The sequence below is a fragment of the Athene cunicularia genome, assembly GCF_003259725.1.
Source record: "Athene cunicularia isolate RWA chromosome 3 unlocalized genomic scaffold, athCun1 chr3_part1, whole genome shotgun sequence".
In the NCBI taxonomy this organism is placed as follows: Eukaryota; Metazoa; Chordata; class Aves; order Strigiformes; family Strigidae; genus Athene; species Athene cunicularia.
In genome coordinates, this window is record NW_020799097.1 from 43804711 (window position 1) to 43823762 (window position 19052).

Genomic DNA, 19052 nt, shown 5'->3' on the forward strand with positions numbered 1-19052 from the left:
CCGGTGCGTGTTCCCGCCGCTTGCAGGGCCTCTCCAGGCAGGTTCGGTCCCCAGCGACGGCCGCCCGCCCTCAGGCTCGGCCGCACCCCCACACCGGCGTGAACTCCTGCCTCCTTCCCTTCTGCCCGCCCCCGGCTTCAGCGCCTTGCTCCCCGACCCCCTTCCGCCTCTCAGCCATGGTGTTGCCACGCTTCTCAGCCGCTGTGAGTTCCCAACGTGCTTCTTACTTGCCCGCTTCTGAAAATTTAGGTGGGATTTCCTGGCAGCCGCTTATTCCCGCCCCCAGCCCGTAGCACTCTGGCAGCTCCCGTCAGTGCCCCCAAGCCCACGGCTTTCGCTGCTTGGCTAGGCGGCCCTTGCCTGGGCAGCCACCAGAAGTGGTTTCTGGTCACCTCTCACCTGAACGCCACCATCTTGCCACTGCTAGTAAGTGCCCCAGACCGGACTGCTGCTTCCTAATCTTGTACTTCGACGGTCCACTCCCTACCTTTGGTTTCTTTCTCGCCTGAACCTCATTTTCCTTCTTCTCTTCTGCATCCTCAGTTCAGTCAGCCCCGTGCTTCCTCACAGCCATGGGCAAGAGGTCCTGGTCTTTTCGAATGCCTTACAGACCTGATCCAAGCTTCCCAAGTCTGTCAGTCCCTGTCGAGACACAAGCAGTTCTCATCAAGCATGGGAAGTGGTGTTCTGTACATTCGAAATTCAAGCCGGGTGTCACTATTTTCATTTACTGAAGCGCCTTCATTGGGTATGACAGTCACTACAGAATAGGGACCAGGGAGAAAGTCCTAAAACCTGTGCTTGGCATAATGTAGCTTGAAATGCATCTAGCAGCTTCTGGATCTTTTTAAAAATTATTGTATTAATTTGGATTGCCTTGGTTTGGTTTCATTTCAGAACGAATGCTCTTCCAGTTTTGCCTGGGTTTTGGGTGTAAATTAGCAGCAGTGCATGAAACTTTTGTTTCTAACAAGAAAGTTGCTATAAAAACTTTTGCTCTTGCTGCTACAGCTTGCTGTAAAAGCTCTCCTGTGATTAAAAATGCTTCGTTTGCTCCTGTGACTGTAAGAATCCCTCACTTCCTTCTTTAAATTCACGTCTAATTAAAAAAACAGTACATCATGGTTAAATAAAACTGTACCCAGGATAACCCTGATTTCCATATGCAGATTTATCTGCACTGACAGCCCCCTCTCCCTCTCTTAGTCTTTCTGTTTCCTCTCTCCCTCCCTCTCTCTCCCTCTTTCCCTTCCCCTCTTTCTCTTCCTCTCTTTTTGTCTCTCTTTATGTCTATTGTACATTATGCCTGAATAATTTTCAGCGCTTTTTTTTTTTTTTCCTCCCCTCTTGCACGCACATGCTAAAATAACGAGACAAAGATGCAATGTGTTGCTGCAGCCCCTGTCTCTAGGACAAAACCAAGAAAGCTCGTGATTGCAATACCACGGTTCCTTTTTTTTTTTTTTTTCCTTTTTTTTCCCCACCCATGCTCGGTGATTAAACTTCCCCAGGATAGGGAAGAAAAAGAAGCTGGGAATGAAATAGGGTTGAAGAAAAATCCCACTGCTGCAGCTGCAGCCAGTGGTGTCTGCTGCCAGATGTGCTAAGGTTCCTGGGGTCCTTGACACTAAAAGGCAGTATTAAAATATTTGGAGACAAAAGCTGCATCCTCAGTGATCGTTTTCTTTATTTAACATGGCAGCAGGCACCGTGTGGGGGAAAAATCAACATGCTGGATGTTGAATTGGACTTTTCTCCTTTCTAGGATGAAAGGATGTTATCTATCCCGTGCCAAGAGGGACCTGAGGTAAGAAAGCTGATCCAGCTCCTGCTTTTTCATAGTATATGTCCTAAGCATCTTTTCTGAAACAACCTATATATATATATATATATATATATATATGTATATGTATATTTATTTATTTCTGTGTTTGTGTATTTTTGTATTCGGTTTCGAGTCAGTAAGTGGTAATGTGGGGTTTTTTTTCCTGCCTTCACATCAACGCAGAGAAAGTTAATTCACAATATATATTCAGAGCTTGTTCGTAAGGGTCATTCTGTGGTTTTTTTTTTTGAATACGTTTTTGTTTCTAGAGAAGACTTCAGCAGTGACATCATGGTCGACTGCTGATATTAAAACCGATTTTCAAAGTCTTAAAAAAAAAAAAAAAGGCCAGTAACTTTGCGATAAGAAATTGTGCTGGAGATTCATGCTCTATTTTTCGGTTGCACTCTAAATATTGGAAGTCTTATTAAAGCGATAGTGAGATTTTTTTATTATTATTATTTCTAGCACAGAAGCGATGAATGCTGCATAATTAAGTACAGTATTTAATTTGGCTGTTGTGAAGCAAAAGAATAAGGTAATAATTTTTATTGTACTAATCAGACTCAAGATGTTCTCTGTGTTAATTGGGTTAAAAAAATTGCAGTACTTATTAGAAATTCTAATTTCACAATGCAGCACTGACAATAAGCTCAGCCAGTGAATTATTCACATCTTTAATTTGCTCTCTTAATGACAGTGTTCTGTAATCAGAGTGCAGAGACTGCTTCCTATGCATTATGTATGATGTTCAGGACTTAAATGCAGGACATTATGAAGCCTCTCAGTGGCTCAGTAATTAGTTTTCCACAAGACAGGGCTTAGATATTCACAGATAAAAGTCTACAGTTGAGATAATGTTAAGGTGGTGACTCATGCTAACAAAAGCAGGGAAGTTTAAATTTAATGCTGAAACTGCTCTCCATTCTCCCTCATCGTGCGTAGGTGCAGGGGGAGGGGAAGAAAGTCTTCAAAACTAGCCCGCCATGGTGAGTACGCTGCGGACAGCCCAAGGGGGCAAACCGGGGGTTCATTTCAGTTTGGAAGCCCGTTTTTGGCAACTTTGTTGATTGGAGGGTGGAAGGTGGAGTTGCGTTTTGTTCTTCTTTTTAAAGGTTGTGAAAAAGGGAATAGTGGTCACACCATCCAAGAGCAACCACCTCTAGGATATATTAAATGAATTTTAGAAGATTTTATATGAAACACAGGCGTTTGTAACATTGTCAAATTATGGTGTTTTGAATGGGAGCTACTTCGTTACGTGTAGAAACTTTGAGAACACCTGATGCTTGCTATATTGCTGTACTATTTCAGCTGTCATGGTCTTTACTATATATGCATTTTAGAAAACGTTATTTTTCCAACAGCTTAGTTCTCATCATCCAAAAGGTGACTTATTGTGCAGGTTTGTTCTTTTTTCTTTGGATCATTTACCTATGTTATATCAAGTGATTTAATTGTAGGGAATGTGCATGGTTATGTAACTTTCCTTCATCTATATGCTGCTTAGTATAGAATATTGAAATAAAGTTGGAAAATGTTACTTTTTCCATACTTAGTCACTAGTCAGACTGGCAGCTGTACCTTTGTCCTGTGTTCTAACATTAGAACAATCATAAATTTCTACCGGAAACAAAATACCTGACTAGAGGAGATTATTTACTTATTTTGTGTTAACTCTCCAAAGGTTACTCTGAAATAAATATAGTCTTGTGCACTGTTTACAGGATTGTGATTCTGATTATTAAAGATGATATACCAATAAAAGTTTTAGGCTTAAGTTTAAAAAAAGCCACTAAAGTTCCCCAAAAAAGCAAAATATTTTAAAGCTAATTCTTTTTTTTTTTTTTTTAAAAAAAAAAAAAAAAAAAAAAAAAGTTTACCAAAGACTAGATCTGGAATTTGGTGTTATTAGCAGCTGTTACTAGTGTTTTCTGACCTTAAGGCAATTTACTGTCATTTCTCTTAGCAGATGAAGTGCCGTACACTGTGAGCAGATTAGACATTATGTATTGTCCAGTCCTGAAAGTAATTATTGTTAAACTGTTGAATAAAGAAGATGCAGATTAGATCAATGTAAATAGGTGATCCATAGCTAGAAGATTCTATCAGAATCCAAGGGATTGTCTACATGAAGAAATTGAGTCTTGCAGAAGATGTCTTTCATTCCAAGTCAAGTCCCACAGCAAGCGGTACTGTAACATGGTGTCACTGTCATTACATAGCTACATTTCTTTGGTCAAAATAGACATACTGCCCACCCCCTCACTCTTCCTTCAAAGCTAGGATCAGTAAAATCTGCCTTTTTAAATGAACACGTACCTGTTTTCATAAAGATCTGTTATGATTACTTACCCAAGTTATCCCTGCATTTCACTAGTTTTCCCATTATAAAGCTTTTCCTGCTTTCTGATCTTAAACTTGCTGAAAGTAAATTACTGGAACCACTTTTTGCACAGTGGTTACAGGGAATTTATTTTCCTCTTTGCAGCAGACTTTTATGTATTTGAGATTCTTAGTCATGTTTTCACTGTGTTCTTCTCTTATGGTAAGTACTTGTGACTGACCTGATTAGTGATGTCTGGGTGTGAGCCATCATATTGAAAAGAATGTCTGAAGTGTTCAGTCCTCAGAGGATTGTTTTGAGGTGTAGAAGCACTATTGGAGAGTCAAAATTTTAGCCTGTGCTCCTGTTGTAAAGCAGCTTGAGTGGCCAGAATAAATTAAAATCTGAATTTTTCCACATAACTCCTGCCAGATTGGACAATCCAAGTTTTAGGAACTACAACAGTCAGATAAGAACTCTTTTTTATGAAAGTGGCAAAGATGTTAGTGGCAACCAGAAATTAAGGTCCAGGGTTAACTGTGCAGCAAAGATGAACAGTGTATTTTAGATTAAAAAAAAAAAAATTTAGAAAGTTAGCCCTTTCTAACTAGCCTAGCAGACTGATTCTACATCTGAGCTAAATATCTTGGAAAGACTACATTTTTGTCTACCCAGTCTGTTTAAGTCAATGCATTTTTAGCTTTGACAAAGAAAGGGCCCAATATCATTCATAGGTCAGAGGAAGATAGTTCATACTATCCTTGAGCTGTCATGGCATGGGAGGAGAACATCACTTCCAAAGCCAAAATGGAAGAGTCATGTGTCTGAAGAATAAAGATGACTTGCGATGTTTCCAGGGGATCAGGGTTAATATAATCTGGTCATGAAGACATAGTAGCTACTAAAGAAAATGTTAAGGACCTTTATGTGATTAGACAAGCATCTAATTCATATATTTGGAATGTAAATCTTTTACTGTCCTCTTACTGACTTGTAACATCCCATGTTTAGGAATATTGCAAGTTTTTTGGAGTCATATGATTCTTATTTCTGTAGTTGTTCTTCTATCCAAAAGCTAAGGAAATAGTTTTAACTAATTTTTAGTCATATCTCTAATAAAAAGTTAAGAAAAAACATCCATAATGTCCTTCCAGGAGTTGTATTTTGTGCCTTTCTTTATATTGCTCCAGGCTCAAGTACTATTATAAATATTAGGTTCTGAAGTGGTATGATGAGTTAAGTATTTTCAAATGTCTTCTCTTAATCTAGCCTAATAATGCAGTCCTTTTATATGCATAATTCCCATGAAAACCAGTAGGAGTACTACCTTGTAGAAGGAATAATGGATACATATGCCAAGACATCTCCTTTTTGAGTCATTGTTTTAACTTGATTGACAAAGAATAAGGTTAACCAAAAGAAGCAAATATTGAGACTGGAAAGAGAGTTACTGATAATGTTCTGAATTCCAGATTTATCTTCAGTTTCTTCTCTGAAAGATATATGCCAATGGAATGACAGTAATCAGAATATCTGATAGAGATATCAGATGAATTTGCATTTGCTAATGTTTTCCAGGAAATATTTCACAAGTAGATCATATGCATTCTAGTCAGTGAAATACCGTATAACTGACTTGCTATTAAGAATTCCAAACTATATATAAACATATGTATATATTATATAAAGTAGAATAGTGATAAATATTCATACTATAAACTCAGTTTGGGCTCTTTTGCAAAGTCAAACTAGAAATTGCATAATGTACTGTATGAGTTCACATACTCAAACTTCTATAAAATGTAAATCCATAAAATTTTGCAGTTCTTATCTGCATCCATAGTAGACCAGAAAAAAATAGTGAAGAATACTTCATGCTACACAAAAGCATCTTGCTGCTTCCAACTGGCTTTTCTTGTCTCATCATCTATAGATACTTTCTATGTTGACTCTCATCCTAGGAGCTTCTCTGTACGCTCATTAAACTCCAGCTTTCATTGCTCACTTGTTAATATTTAAGCCATTCTTTTTAAACTTTTCTCCATGCTTTGTTTGAAGCTCAGGAGGCTTTTACCATTCCCAAAGCATCCCTCCTTAAAACTCTTTTCTTACATTGCTACACGAGTTGGGAAGTTAGACTGCTGATGTCCTTGAAATCTCTCCTATCACACTGTTTCATTGTTTTTTCATAGTATCCCATTTCTTGTCTCTTTATGTTTAGATTGCGAGATCTCGGGTGAAAACATTGGGGATTTTATTCTGGGTTTGTAGAGAGGGCAAAGCAGAGGGCTTTTAGGCTCTATGGTAATTCAATGTATAATCATAACAGTAGTAATACAAACAATGTGTACAATTAATAGTTTTAACTGCTACCCTTTTAATTCCTAGTAACACAGACAGACTTTTCAACTCCTAATAACTTCTTTGTGATAGAATTCTATCTGGATCCCAGGAAGTTGACAAGTTAGGGGAGTAGAAAAATGAGGAAGAGAGGGGGCAAATAGAAGAAAACCAGAATTTATCCTCAACATATTTCCGTTCAGTGCTCTCTATTTATTATCTTTACTTCTTCTGTGTAATACTTCATCAAAAAGACCCTAGGTTCAGTAATGATTGTTCTGAAAACTTTTTGCCTCTTGGGTACATAAACTGTTTCTGGTGTGTGGTACAGAGTGGAAATACAGACCCTGTAGGTACAGCTGAAGGATTGTATCAGTCCAGCTGTAGACTGAGGGTTTTTTTGCCAGAAGGAGTAGCTTTAGCTGAGAGTGGCTATGGTGGAGCAAAAATTTTCTGTGAAAAAGAGACATTAAAAAGCTGTGGTGGTGGCACCACACTGCAAAGAGAGGTCAAGGTGTTGACAGGCGATGCAACTTGCTGGCAAAGGGACTGGCAAAGGAAATCCATGAAGGGTTGCTGGACAAGCAGGAACATAGAGATGGGATTTAAATAAATATGTCTCTAAGAGTTGTGAGCTTCTGAGTGTAAATGTGTACAAGGTTTAGAATCAAGGTCAAGCTGGGAGAAGACAAGAGATTAGAAAACATTAAGGAGGAGTTTGTTCAAAGATTGAGGGGGGAACAATAATGCACGGTCCTGGAAAGAACTAGTGCTTTAAGATGTTGTGATACATATTCTGTGTGTTGGATCCAGGATGAGTTTCTGGCCATCAGCATTTTGAAGTACTGTGTTTTGGTAGTATCAAATGTGAAGGGATACGTGAGGAAGTGGAAGGCACAACTGCAGTCCAGTATGAAGCTTGGCAGGAACCTCTGGCTAAACCATATCACAAACTTTTTGGTGCAGAATTTTAAAAAACTGAATATTTGCTTTACCATCACTGTATGGATTTGTAGTTGACAGTATTTGAATGAAGGCAGTTGTTGTGGTTTCCAAACATAGCCCCATACTAGCTACTATAAAGAAAATTAACTCTATCTCAGCCAAAACCAGCACAGTGGTTAATTTGAAAAGAGTATAATTCTGTGAGGCTGGCTATCACTCTCCAACTCACACTGTCTAATGTTGGGAAACAAGGTTGTGGTCGTGTTTGCTAGTCAGCAAAGTTCTTTTTCTCCTGTCTTGTCCAGAGGCTGTAAATCTACCAAGCATATCAATGATCTGTGTGGATATGAATGTGGGCATCACACAAAGGCACTCAGTGTAAACCACATATTCAAACAGGTGTCTAAAAAACAAAAGAACTAGCTTTAATCAGTGTAATTGGAGAATTACAATAATCATTCAAGAAATTGGATCCCTGATAAATTTAATCTGTTGTTTTCCAAAAGTATACTATTTTGTCCATTCTTGTGTCATCTCAGTAATAACCCCTTTTCATTTTCTCAGTGCTTTGTGCTCTTTGCCTCAATGTAACTTGCGAAAAAGAAAATTTTGGATGACTATCGGGTACCTAGCATAACTTCAAATATTTTGAACTAAAAAAATCTGTTGATTTTTTTTCCATCTGAATTTTATAGTAATATTTATATAATGGAAGAAAAAAGTTCTCTGCAATATGTCAGGTCCTCATTTAGCACCTTAGAAAACAGAAATGTCATTAGCAAAAAAAGATACAAAGGCAATGGCTCAAATTCAGTTTCTCATTCTACATAGTTTTTCTGTATGATTTCAGGAACTCACTTGTATCTCTGTTCCTCAACTGTGTAATGGAAAATTAAATCTTCCTACTTTTCGCAGAATCTAAAGTTCAAGTCTCTTTGGACCGTACGAATTTTAATGCAGGTTTTTTCTCTTGGTGTGTCATTAAAGCACACCAATGACATCTTGCTCTCATTTAAAGTCTCCAGGAGGCTTCTAGATACTCTAGAACTTGAGCAAATGTATAAAACCAGGTTGGTATGAACAAGTGTGGAGTTGGTGTGAACAAATGTTTCCAATGGTCAATGAAAAGAAGTTTTGTTGAGCATCTATCTAGAGAGATTCCTGAAAGGAGGTGGAGAAAGAGCTGATCTTTAAAATGGAACAGGAACAGTCTGTGGAAGGGGTCATTTAGTATGCTGCCCAAGAAACATCTTTTACACAAAACATGTTTTTATAGCTAGTGTATTTATAGATTTGCAAGGAAAAATTGTCAAAATACTCATTCTTAAAAGGAGTTCTTCATGGAGATCTTCAAATTTGAATTGAGTTCTTTAGTTTCCTTTTATTTATTTATTTTAAGGTTATCACTACCCTATTCATCTTTTGCACACCTTTATTATCATTTCCCATTGCTCTGTTTCTTAGAACTTGTTAACAGCACAGTCACATAGACCTGAAGCTTTTCTTCATCCATTTAGTTTTCATCATCCATGATACTTATTTTAATCTGTGGGATGAGGTTATCCCAACTGTGTGTCATAGAGCTGCTTTTTAGCTAACTATACTAAAAACATTTTTATAAAGCTATTTCATATTAGGTTTTTTGGTATTCTTTGGTTTGTTTTTTTTTTTTTTCCCCCTAGGGAAAAGTGAATAGTGAAGAAAGGAAGACTTTTCTATTTAAAGGGCTTCCAAAACCTAATAGAAACCAGTAAAACCAAATTCTTTTAAAAATATGTATAGAAATCAGTACAGGTGGTCTGAAGTTGAGCTGTTATCCAGTGCATTAAGACAACTGTATACAGACACTACTTCTCATCAGTTGATCTCAAAGCCTTTGCCAAAGTAAATGAGCTTAACCTTCATTTTGCAGATGCCCTGGCTACCTAATTTGTAAAACATGGGTGTAAAATGATGTAATCTTTGTTTTGACAGCAACTCTTAAATAGATATGGTTGGAACAGACATTCTGGCTGAAGAGTTCATAATAGCAAACTTTAACATGACTGTACAAAGGAACTACACTGAAATGTCTATCATGGAGAAAAAAGGAAGACTTTTGTCCCCACTACCTGATATCTAGTCTTCAAAGGGATAGTTCTGTATGGTAACTGAAAATAATGCTACTGTTATGATCCTGTCTCTAGATGTCCATACTATGACCTGAATATGGGTTGTACACACACACACACACACACACACACACAGAAGCTTCAAGGAATTATAATTTGTTTTAGAGATTTCTTAGGTTTCCTGATGAGAGTTTTGTACTGTAATTTGCCAGGTGTGCTTATGTGACTTAGAAGTACATTAAACTTTTCTTGGTGTCAGTCTGATGTGAAGTTTAGACCTGGAACAGTAGAAGTAGAGAGCAGTGAGAATAAACTGACAGCTGTCTCACATCAAACTTAAAGTACAGAAATGAAAATATATTCTCATGAAAACTGTATTGAAAAGTATGTCTCAAATTAAGTAGTGGGCATAAGTAATGAATCATACCTAATTGCATGTTTTATATTCTAAGAGATTTAACAGTATTTACCAAAATACGGTAACTGCTATTTTTGAAAAATGAAAATTTTACAACAGTGTTATATAACAGATTAGTTCTAATAATTTCAAATAGGTTGATAAAAGCTGTAACATTGTTCTATAATTATGTTTAGAGCTAACCTCCTTTAGTCAACCTTATCCAGTAAAATAACACTCCACAGATACTCTAATTTATCCCCTGCTCAGATTGATGTGGTTTTCAGTATATGGCTATCCTTTGTGGGCTAAATTAGAAAAATAACCTCTCCTAGTTCAAGAGAGTGCAAATACAAACTGAATGTGCCAGGAGATTGTGGCAGCCCATTTTAGAGAAAGAACTCAGGCAATGGTCCTCTCTTACCACTATTCCTTTTGGAAAAAATGCATTTTCAAAGGTGCACTGAATGAATGGTATTTGTGTTTCACCAAGGGACAAACTATAGTAGCCCTTGCAACTCTGAATGTGTAGGACTCATCCTTGCACTTTGATAGGAAAAGCTCTTGCATAGTCCCTTGTCCTGGTGTATGAACAAATATGGTTCTCAGCAAAAAACCCCAAACAAACCATGAGATCTAATAATTTAAATTTGTGACATATATTTAGTATTATTCCAGTGTGCTGGACAGCTTCTCACTGGGGCAGACTTTTGAATAATCACATATTTGAGAGTAGATTCTTCCTACACTAAATAGAAGGAAAAGAGATCTTGGTTTTGGTTTGAGCATAATGAACACCAGAGACAATATTGTTGCTTGCAATTATGAAAATTGTTTCGACTTCACTGGAGGAGGTATTAGCGTATTTGAGTTTTAATTTTTTTAATGGAAGGTATGATATCATAAAGTGTATAGAAATAATTAAAAAAAAAAAAAAGCCATCAGGAAACTCATTGAAAGACTTGGAAAAGAGAATAAATGTCACTGTTCTACTGTCGTTCAACTTCCCAGGTATTTACGAATAGAGAACAGGTAGCTATATACTGCTCAGTAAAGGATTTGCAGTACAAAAATTTGCTGGGTTAGTGGAATGGAATGGGTAGAAGAAGTTATATTGAAAACCTGGCAAATTATTTTAAAATAGCTTTATTTTAGAGGTTTTAAAAAATAATAGCTGATTTATTTTTTTAACCTGTCTTTAAGTTATGAATATGCAGTTTGAGATACTTAAAGTGACCAAGCTTTCTAAACCTCCACTCTCAGGAAATTGTTTCCTGTTTCTAAAGTTTTAGAATTCACATTTCTGGATGCTTTTGAGTATTTTGATCTTTATTTTTAGTATTTAGCTAAATCATACTTTAAATATTTTCAGGAAAGCAGGGATCATCTTTAGACAAATGTTGCCAGTCATCTTTCCTAATTGAATCTCTTGTATATTAGCGCAGTGATATAGTCTTTTTGAAATCAATACTGTATCTGAATACTTCTTAGAACAAGCTATTATTAGCACTGAAATCAGCTAGATATACCAGATAATCATAGCCACACAAAAGCCACCTATCCATTATAAGTAAACAGTATGATAATTAACCCACAAGATTTTTCCTGACCCTAAACTGAGGGTCAATCAAGTTGATTATGTCATATTTGTAGTGCAAAGACACTGGCTAGAGTCTAAAAAATAATATCTCTGAATTAGCATATTGTTTTGTCCAAGCTGATATATTGTACATCTTAACACACCAGTTCAATTGGATACAGCTTTGTGCTGATGAAATACTGCTGTCTACTTCTGCTTCAGGAGGTACCATCTTCTTAACAAATTTGTGGGATGTCTTCCCAGTAGTCTGCTGCAAACATGAATAGCAGTCTCTCACCGTACCAGATTTGAAGAGTAGATTTTGGAAACTCAGTGTTCAAAATGTTAATGCTTCTCAAACTATTAGTAATTGGGAAGGCAAAGTAGTCTTCTATTTTGCTAGTTAACACTTTTTATGAACTTGCTCTTATTCCAGCTCAAATGTTAATAAAGTTAAGTAAATTGTCATGCAAGGCTCAGTATCATACCATAGTCTGATAGGAGATTTTTTTCCATTTAAATTTACATCACTAGGTTGCAGTAATAACAGAAGTGATATGATTCATCTCTTGTTAATGTGTTCTCCAGCTGAAGCTTTCCACCTATATACAGGACTCTAATGTGTTCAGAGAGATCCAGTAAAATGTAGATAGCAGTAAGTCTAGTTCTAGGAACTTTCTTTTTTTTTTTTTTCCTTCACCCCCACCACCCCTCCAAGGAACTTAGTGGGAAATAAACTGGAAAATGTCTGACCTCTTTTCTAATAGCTGAGCTTGGATTTCTGTGTGTCATCTTTCAAGGCTGTGGTGGTTACCATCTTAACAAAGCTTTGTTCATGAACAGGTTCTGATGCATCTGCTCATCTGTTTTTTTCCTTTGGATAGTACAGAGGGTCAATTATTTAAGGAGAACTGTAGGTCTGCTACCTTTCTGGAACCATCAGCAGTGTAACCCTCTTATGAACAATATTATGAAGATGACTTCAAGTTCAGGAGATGCATACAGTCTCAGTCTTGCACAAACACAAATACTGACTGCTGGGAGAATATGTCAGGGAAAGAGTTATGGTATGTTTGATATGTTCTTTTCCTTCCCTTAGACTTCTCTCAGAGATGCTGAGAGGATATTGAACCAGTTGGACTTCTGATCTGATCCAATTCAAATGTTCTTAAAGCAACTGTCTGTTATACCTAAAATCTGATCCAAAGGATAATTAACTTCCTAATACAAAGAAAACAGTGTGGTATAGTAGCAAAATGCACATTTCCTTACACATTGTACATTTCTCTAGCCAATTGCAGCACTTTGGGGCAGAATGTTAACAGGAGTAGAAGATGGATAAAATACTTCCATTCCATACTGTCTTTTGGACATTGTTTATGTGCATGATTCCTGATAATCAAGAGCAGTGAAAACTAGATTGCCCATCAGTGATTAAAATGAGACTTGTGGAAGTTTAGAGCCTAGATCCTAGAAAATAACCCAGGAAATCAGTGCACTCACAGCTACCTAAATCTGCATATGCCTAAATATCTGCACGTATATGTTGCTATGATCTTAAATTCTACGTACACTTAAATTTAGATTCCTGCATGTAGTTACCCAGTATGACCACTGCATCCTTGCTTCTTCTTAATATCTGTTAAAATCTAGAGATAAAAAAGTGTGGCACTGAAATGCTGCCTTTGTCTTTGGAGGTTTTTGTTATATTTTGAGAGAGGTACTCGGTACAGTCCCAGTGCAGATCGGTACCACTAAGTTCTGCATAAATCCCTAAGTTTGATCACATCTCTGTTTTCTTGCAGCCAGTTTTAACTATCAGGTTGTTCAATAGTCTGAGGGGGATGAGGGGGAAGGAGAGCTAGTGGGTATTGGGCTTTTTGGTACTGACCCACTGTGCAGGCAGGAATGCCAGATTCACAGGGCAAGGGAGAATGAGAGAGTGGTTGGCTGCATGCCGGAGAGATAGAGGAAGGGGAAGGAGCAGCACACCTGTCTGTTTGTATACTTTGAATTAGAGGGTTCTGGTTTAAGAAGTTCTGTAAGACTAAATGTATCCTTATTTCCTATGGGTTTGTATTAGTGAATTGATATTTTAATTTAATAATACTCAGGCTACAGTCTAAATTCTTCTTTATTAGACAAGAGAGAATTGATTTGAAAGAAAGTCCTTGACCAAGAAGTAGATTTTGCACTGCCAAGTAAAAGTTGTATTCACTTCATTTTCTTTTAGCTAGCAGCCATCCTATCCAGCTGCCTGCTTTCACAAAGTTTGTTGGAATGTTAAATCTTTGAGACCTTTTCCCATGTGTTGGACTTAGATGGAATTGGTTACTGGAAGTGATCAAGAGGAGCTGAGCAAGGCAGCAGTACTCATTTTTCAGGAAACCATGTAAAAATGAACAATAGTCTTTGGTCCAAGGAGTTTTTTGTTCTCTCAGAGTCTACAAAAAATGCTGCTAAGCTTGGTGTCTTAGTAGAGATATGGTGTTTCTTTCATTTAAACTCATTTAAATATACTCATTATTTCTTATTCACAATAATCTGATCCATATCCTGAAGAACCAGGTCAGGTGCCAGGTTTCTAGGAGTAGCAGCTTCTGATGGAAAGCTATTACTGCTGCTTCTCTCTACTCTTACCCTAGAAAACTGCACCGCACACTCTGCCTTCCTATTTCCTTACTCTCCTCTGCTCTTCATATCTCATTTTATAGTTTATAGTATTCAGTGTTTTATCCTTTTCTCAAATGACTGTTTTACAATGGATTATTCACTTTTCTAGCTCCAAAAAATCCATTCCTTCCCTCAATGATTTCATAATCAATGGCAAAAAAACCCAGAAATTATTGCCAGGTAGACATTTTGTGTGCTTTTCAAAAGCATCAGATTTCTTTCTTATTGCTTTAGAAATATTTAGAATTTTCAGTTAAAATTATGTCATTTCACATTATCTCTGTGTCATCAATTTTCTTAATCTAGGAAAAGAAAACAAATTGGAATATGTCTACGAACAAGAAGTGATAAATAACAAAAAGTTGACAGTTGGTAGTAGTATTTTATTAGAATCATCTTTGATAACAACTCCTTTGGTACCTGTTATATGTGCTCATGAATAGCCACTGAACTAACACAAAACATCTGCTTCTTTGGCTGAATTTAAATACCCTGGTCGGATAACCTTGCAGAGAAATTTATCAGTCACCTAGAATTGAAATTCTCATACCAGTCCTGATCCATCAGAGACTCCACACATCCAGAAATACATGTCAGTAGTTCCAAATGCAGAACCAGATTTTAAGTGTTGAGCATTATTTTTTACTGTTATGTTTTACACAGAAGTTAATGATTCAGAGGTAGAGTACTGTGATTATACGGTAAATATTCAGACACTGCCTACACTGTAGCCCTAGAAAATAGCAGAAAAAATTGTTTATTTAAAATTGGATTCACTGATATGTTCATGTGTAATTTCATAGTGTGCAATAAATCTTTACATGCAAGACCTGTTCATATTCCAGATAGTTATTTTTCATATAAGCAACACTTAAATAAATGGCCTTTTTATGTTATCACAAGCAGTTATAAGTTCTTTTGGGGAAGTATTTTATATGTTATATATGGAAATTAATGTTCCAAGAAAAAAATAGCTTGTACATACTTGTACATTTTCTGTGGTTATTTGTGCAATATCTTCTGACTTGTCAGTTGTGTTTGACTGAAGCTTTTACCATAATTCCATTTATTCTATAAAGAAAAGGTTGTTGACTTTCTAGTTGGAGATTTAAATTCAAGTTCTTGGCCAATATGCATTTGAAAAATGACACTTTCTCATCTCTTCTATTGGTGAAAGTGATTGACTAATAAATGTTTTCTTCCCTGGAAATCGTTGAGTGGATTTACAGTACTTCACTACTTTTTTTAAACTAAGTAACATTTAGACTTTAATGGAGAGTCTGTTTTACTTAATGAAATATAAGCTGTTCATTTTGCATCTTATGTATTTTAACTTTCCCAGTTGTTTGTTAGAAATAGTTTTGATGTTATGACTTAAGAAATCTTAAGGTTGTATTCTTGCTACAATTACACTTGCTGCTCTGAGTGTTTGTTTTGGTTTATTTATTTATTTATTTTATTTTTCCCTATCCTTTCCAGCCTGGCTTCTTCCTGTGGGCTTGAAGTTCAGATCTATTGGAAGCTGATAACCATAAATCTTTTAATCTGTATTGGGATTTTACCTGTTTCAGATGCTTCAGCACTTAGAAACAAATAACCACTTTAGTCTGTCAAAGTCTGTATTTTTTGAATCAAAAAAAGCAGTGGGGGGAAAAAAAGTTTGCTCTAATGCTGAATATTTAAATCCAGTTTGAGCTTTGATTCTTGAATATCATTAGCCCATTTGTGTAGCATGGTTCTGTAAATCCAGATGATGAAATCTTTTGCAGAAAAGTAAATAGTTCTAATTGATTGAAGCATAGCTTATTCAATTCTCAGTTGTCTTAATACCATAACAGCTGGAACAGACTTGAGACTTGATGTAGGAGTTCCTGGGGCTGCTTCTTGAAGGTGCTTTGCTATTTTTCTGGAAAATTTACATGGGTACCTTAAGACCAAAGTTTCTATATTTGGTACAGTGTTAGCAGAAAGCGAGTAATGGAGCACAAGGAGAAACTTTTTAAAGAAAAAACTTGCAAGTTGCTTGTTGTAGCAGTTGCAGGGACTGACCCTGAGTTATTACTATGTTCCTGGAAAAAAGTAGCAAGACCTCATTTTTTCCGAGTGTATGTATATGCAGCAACATATGGTAAGTATACATATTTGTAGGGGGGATGGTGTGTGTTTCTATATAGTTGGTTGCACTGTTTTCTAGAGAGCTCTGCCTCCCTTCAGTATCATCCTCTGCTTGATTCACTTGGCTGAATAATAACATTATTCTGTGAGTAAGATTGTCTTTCAGTCCTTTATTTCAAAAGGGAAATGCAGAAACTTTTTACATACGTTATATTTTTTGTATACTTAAGTTAAAGTTAACTTCTTTTTTTTTTTTTGTGTATGTGGTTATGTATTTATTCCCTTTCCTTGTCATAAGAAGACTTCTGCCATAATAAGTTTATATTTTCCCCTTTGATTATATTATTTTCAATGCTTTATAAAGTTCTCCAGTTATGGTCTTGTGAACCAGGATATACGTTGCTGTTAATTCTCAAGACCTCAACTTTTAGGAGAAATGATCTACATACTAAATATCTCTCAGGCATATTCCTTGCTGTGTATGTAAGAGATGTAGTAGTCTGTTATCTGACCATGAATGAGAATTTCTCTGCAAATACTAAAATGTAAAAATGGTATGTATATATCCATGAGGGGAAGATGGGTAGTGCCCAAGACAATTGCTGTATGAAATCTGGGTATTGGACATTTTTTATTAATTGCTTTGGTTGATGTTTTGGGGCTTTCTTTTTTCAGATCAGAAATTCTAAGGAGATGAGAAATCTGTCCTATCTAAAATACCCTTTTCTGATATTAAAGAGTTTGTCAAAATTCCCAGCAAGCTTTGGAGTTAGGGTGTTTTTTTCTTATCCATCAGTTGTCTCTCTTTAGCATATCATTAGAAGGTTTTGGTACTGTCATTTGTTTTAGTATTTCCAACTTTTATCATTTTTGTCCTTCCATTTTGCATACACAACAGATTGGGTTTTTTTTCCCCAAAAAAGATGTTTTTTAGACGTTCACACTCTGCCCCTTTCCACATGTTTTCAGATCTGTTAAAATAGTGTCTTTGAGTTTCATGTTTGAAGCCAGTGAGGTTGCATCTTCTTTTCTCTTTCCTAAATATTCTGTGCCATGGATGTTTTGGAATTGAAAGATGAAAACTTACAACTTTCTTTGGCAAAGTATTTAATTTTAAATTCAGACTGAAAGTATTTATATATATATATATACACACACAGATACACAGATACACACTAGGTGGTATAGCTCCAGTATGTATCCTTACATTTATTTTTTGATATTAATTTGTTATGCTAGAAACTCCCTCCTTATATGTCAGTTGTTGTAACCAACCAGTCAGACTTGCTTCATTTAGTAATTAGAAAAGGGTCAGAAGGATGATCCGGGAAATCACAGGCCTGTCAGCTTGACTTCGATGCCTGGGAAGCTGTTGGAGCAGCTCATCCTAAACACCATCATGCAACACATGAGGGACAACCAGATGCTCAGGCCCAGTCAGCATGGGTTTATGAAAGGCAGGTCCTGCCTGACAAACCTGATCTCCTTCTAATACAGGACGACCTGCTTATTGGATGAGGGAAAGGCTGTGGATGTAATTTACCTTGACTTTAGCAAGGCTTTTGACACCATTTCCCACAGCATTCTCCTGGTGAAACTGGCTGCTCGAGGTTTGGATGAGCACACTTCACTGGGTAAAAAAACTGGCTGGACGACCGGGCCCAGAGAGTTGTGGTGAATGGAGTTAAATCTGGTTAGTGGCCAGTCACGAGTGGTGCCCCCAGGGCTCAGTTTTGGGGCCACTCCTGTTTAACATCTTTATTGATGATCTGGATGAGGGGATCGAGTGCACCCTCAGTCAGTTTGCAGATGACACCCAGTTGGGTGGGAGTGTTGATCTGCTCGAGGGCAGGGAGGCTCTGCAGAGAGACCTGGACAGGCTGGAGCCATGGGCTGAGGCCAACTGGAGGAGTTTCCATAAGGCCAAATGCCAGGGGCTGCACTTGGGCCACAACAACCCCCAGCAGCGCTACAGGCTGGGGGAGGAGTGGCTGGAGAGCTGCCAGTCAGAGAGGGACCTGGGGGTGTTGATTGACAGCTGGCTGAACAGGAGCCAGCAGTGTGCCCAGGGGGCCAAGAAGGCCAATGGCATCTTGGCTTGTGTCAGCAATAGTGTGGCCAGCAGGGACAGGGAAGGGATCTTACCCCTGTACTCGGCACTGGTGAGGCCGCCCCTCGATTCCTGTGTTCAGTTTTGGGCCCCTCACTCCAAAAAGGACATTGAATGACTCGAGCGTGTCCAGAGAAGGGCAACGAAGCTGGTGCAGGGTCTGGAGCACAGGTCGTATGAGGAGCGGCTGAGGGAACTGGGGGTGTTTAGTCTGGAGAAGAGGAGGCTGAGGGGAGACCTCATCGCCCTCTACAGCCACCTCAAAGGAAGCTGCAGAGAGCTGGGGATGAGTCTCTTTAGCCTAGTAGAAAGCGACAGGACAAGAGGGAATGGCCTCAAGTTGCACCAGGGAAAGTTTAGACTAGATAGTAGGAAGCATTTCTTTCCAGAAGGGGTTGTTAGGCGTTGGAATGGGCTGCCCAGGGAGGTGGTGGAGTCCCCATCCCTGGAGGTGTTTAAGAGTAGGGTCGATTTATAGCTTAAGGATATGCTGTAGGTGGGAACTGTGCTAGGCAAATGGTTGGACTAGATGATCTCTATGGTCCTTTCCAACCTAGCTGATTCTGTGATTCTGTGAATATATTTACAGAAGACTACTGTCCTGGTTCAGCTAGGACAGGGTTAAGAGAGA

At 37.6% G+C, this 19052-nt stretch overlaps 1 long non-coding RNA gene across 1 annotated transcript in view; it reads left to right on the forward strand.

Annotated features, from left to right (window-relative positions):
• The first annotated feature begins 1245 nt into the window (after window positions 1-1245).
• Window positions 1246-19052, forward strand: part of LOC113478907 — an 83769-nt gene continuing 65962 nt past the window's right edge. The window contains exons 1-2 of the long non-coding RNA XR_003398157.1: window positions 1246-1807; window positions 2771-2814. This is a non-coding gene — a long non-coding RNA (uncharacterized LOC113478907). The remainder of the gene's footprint in view (window positions 1808-2770; window positions 2815-19052) is intronic.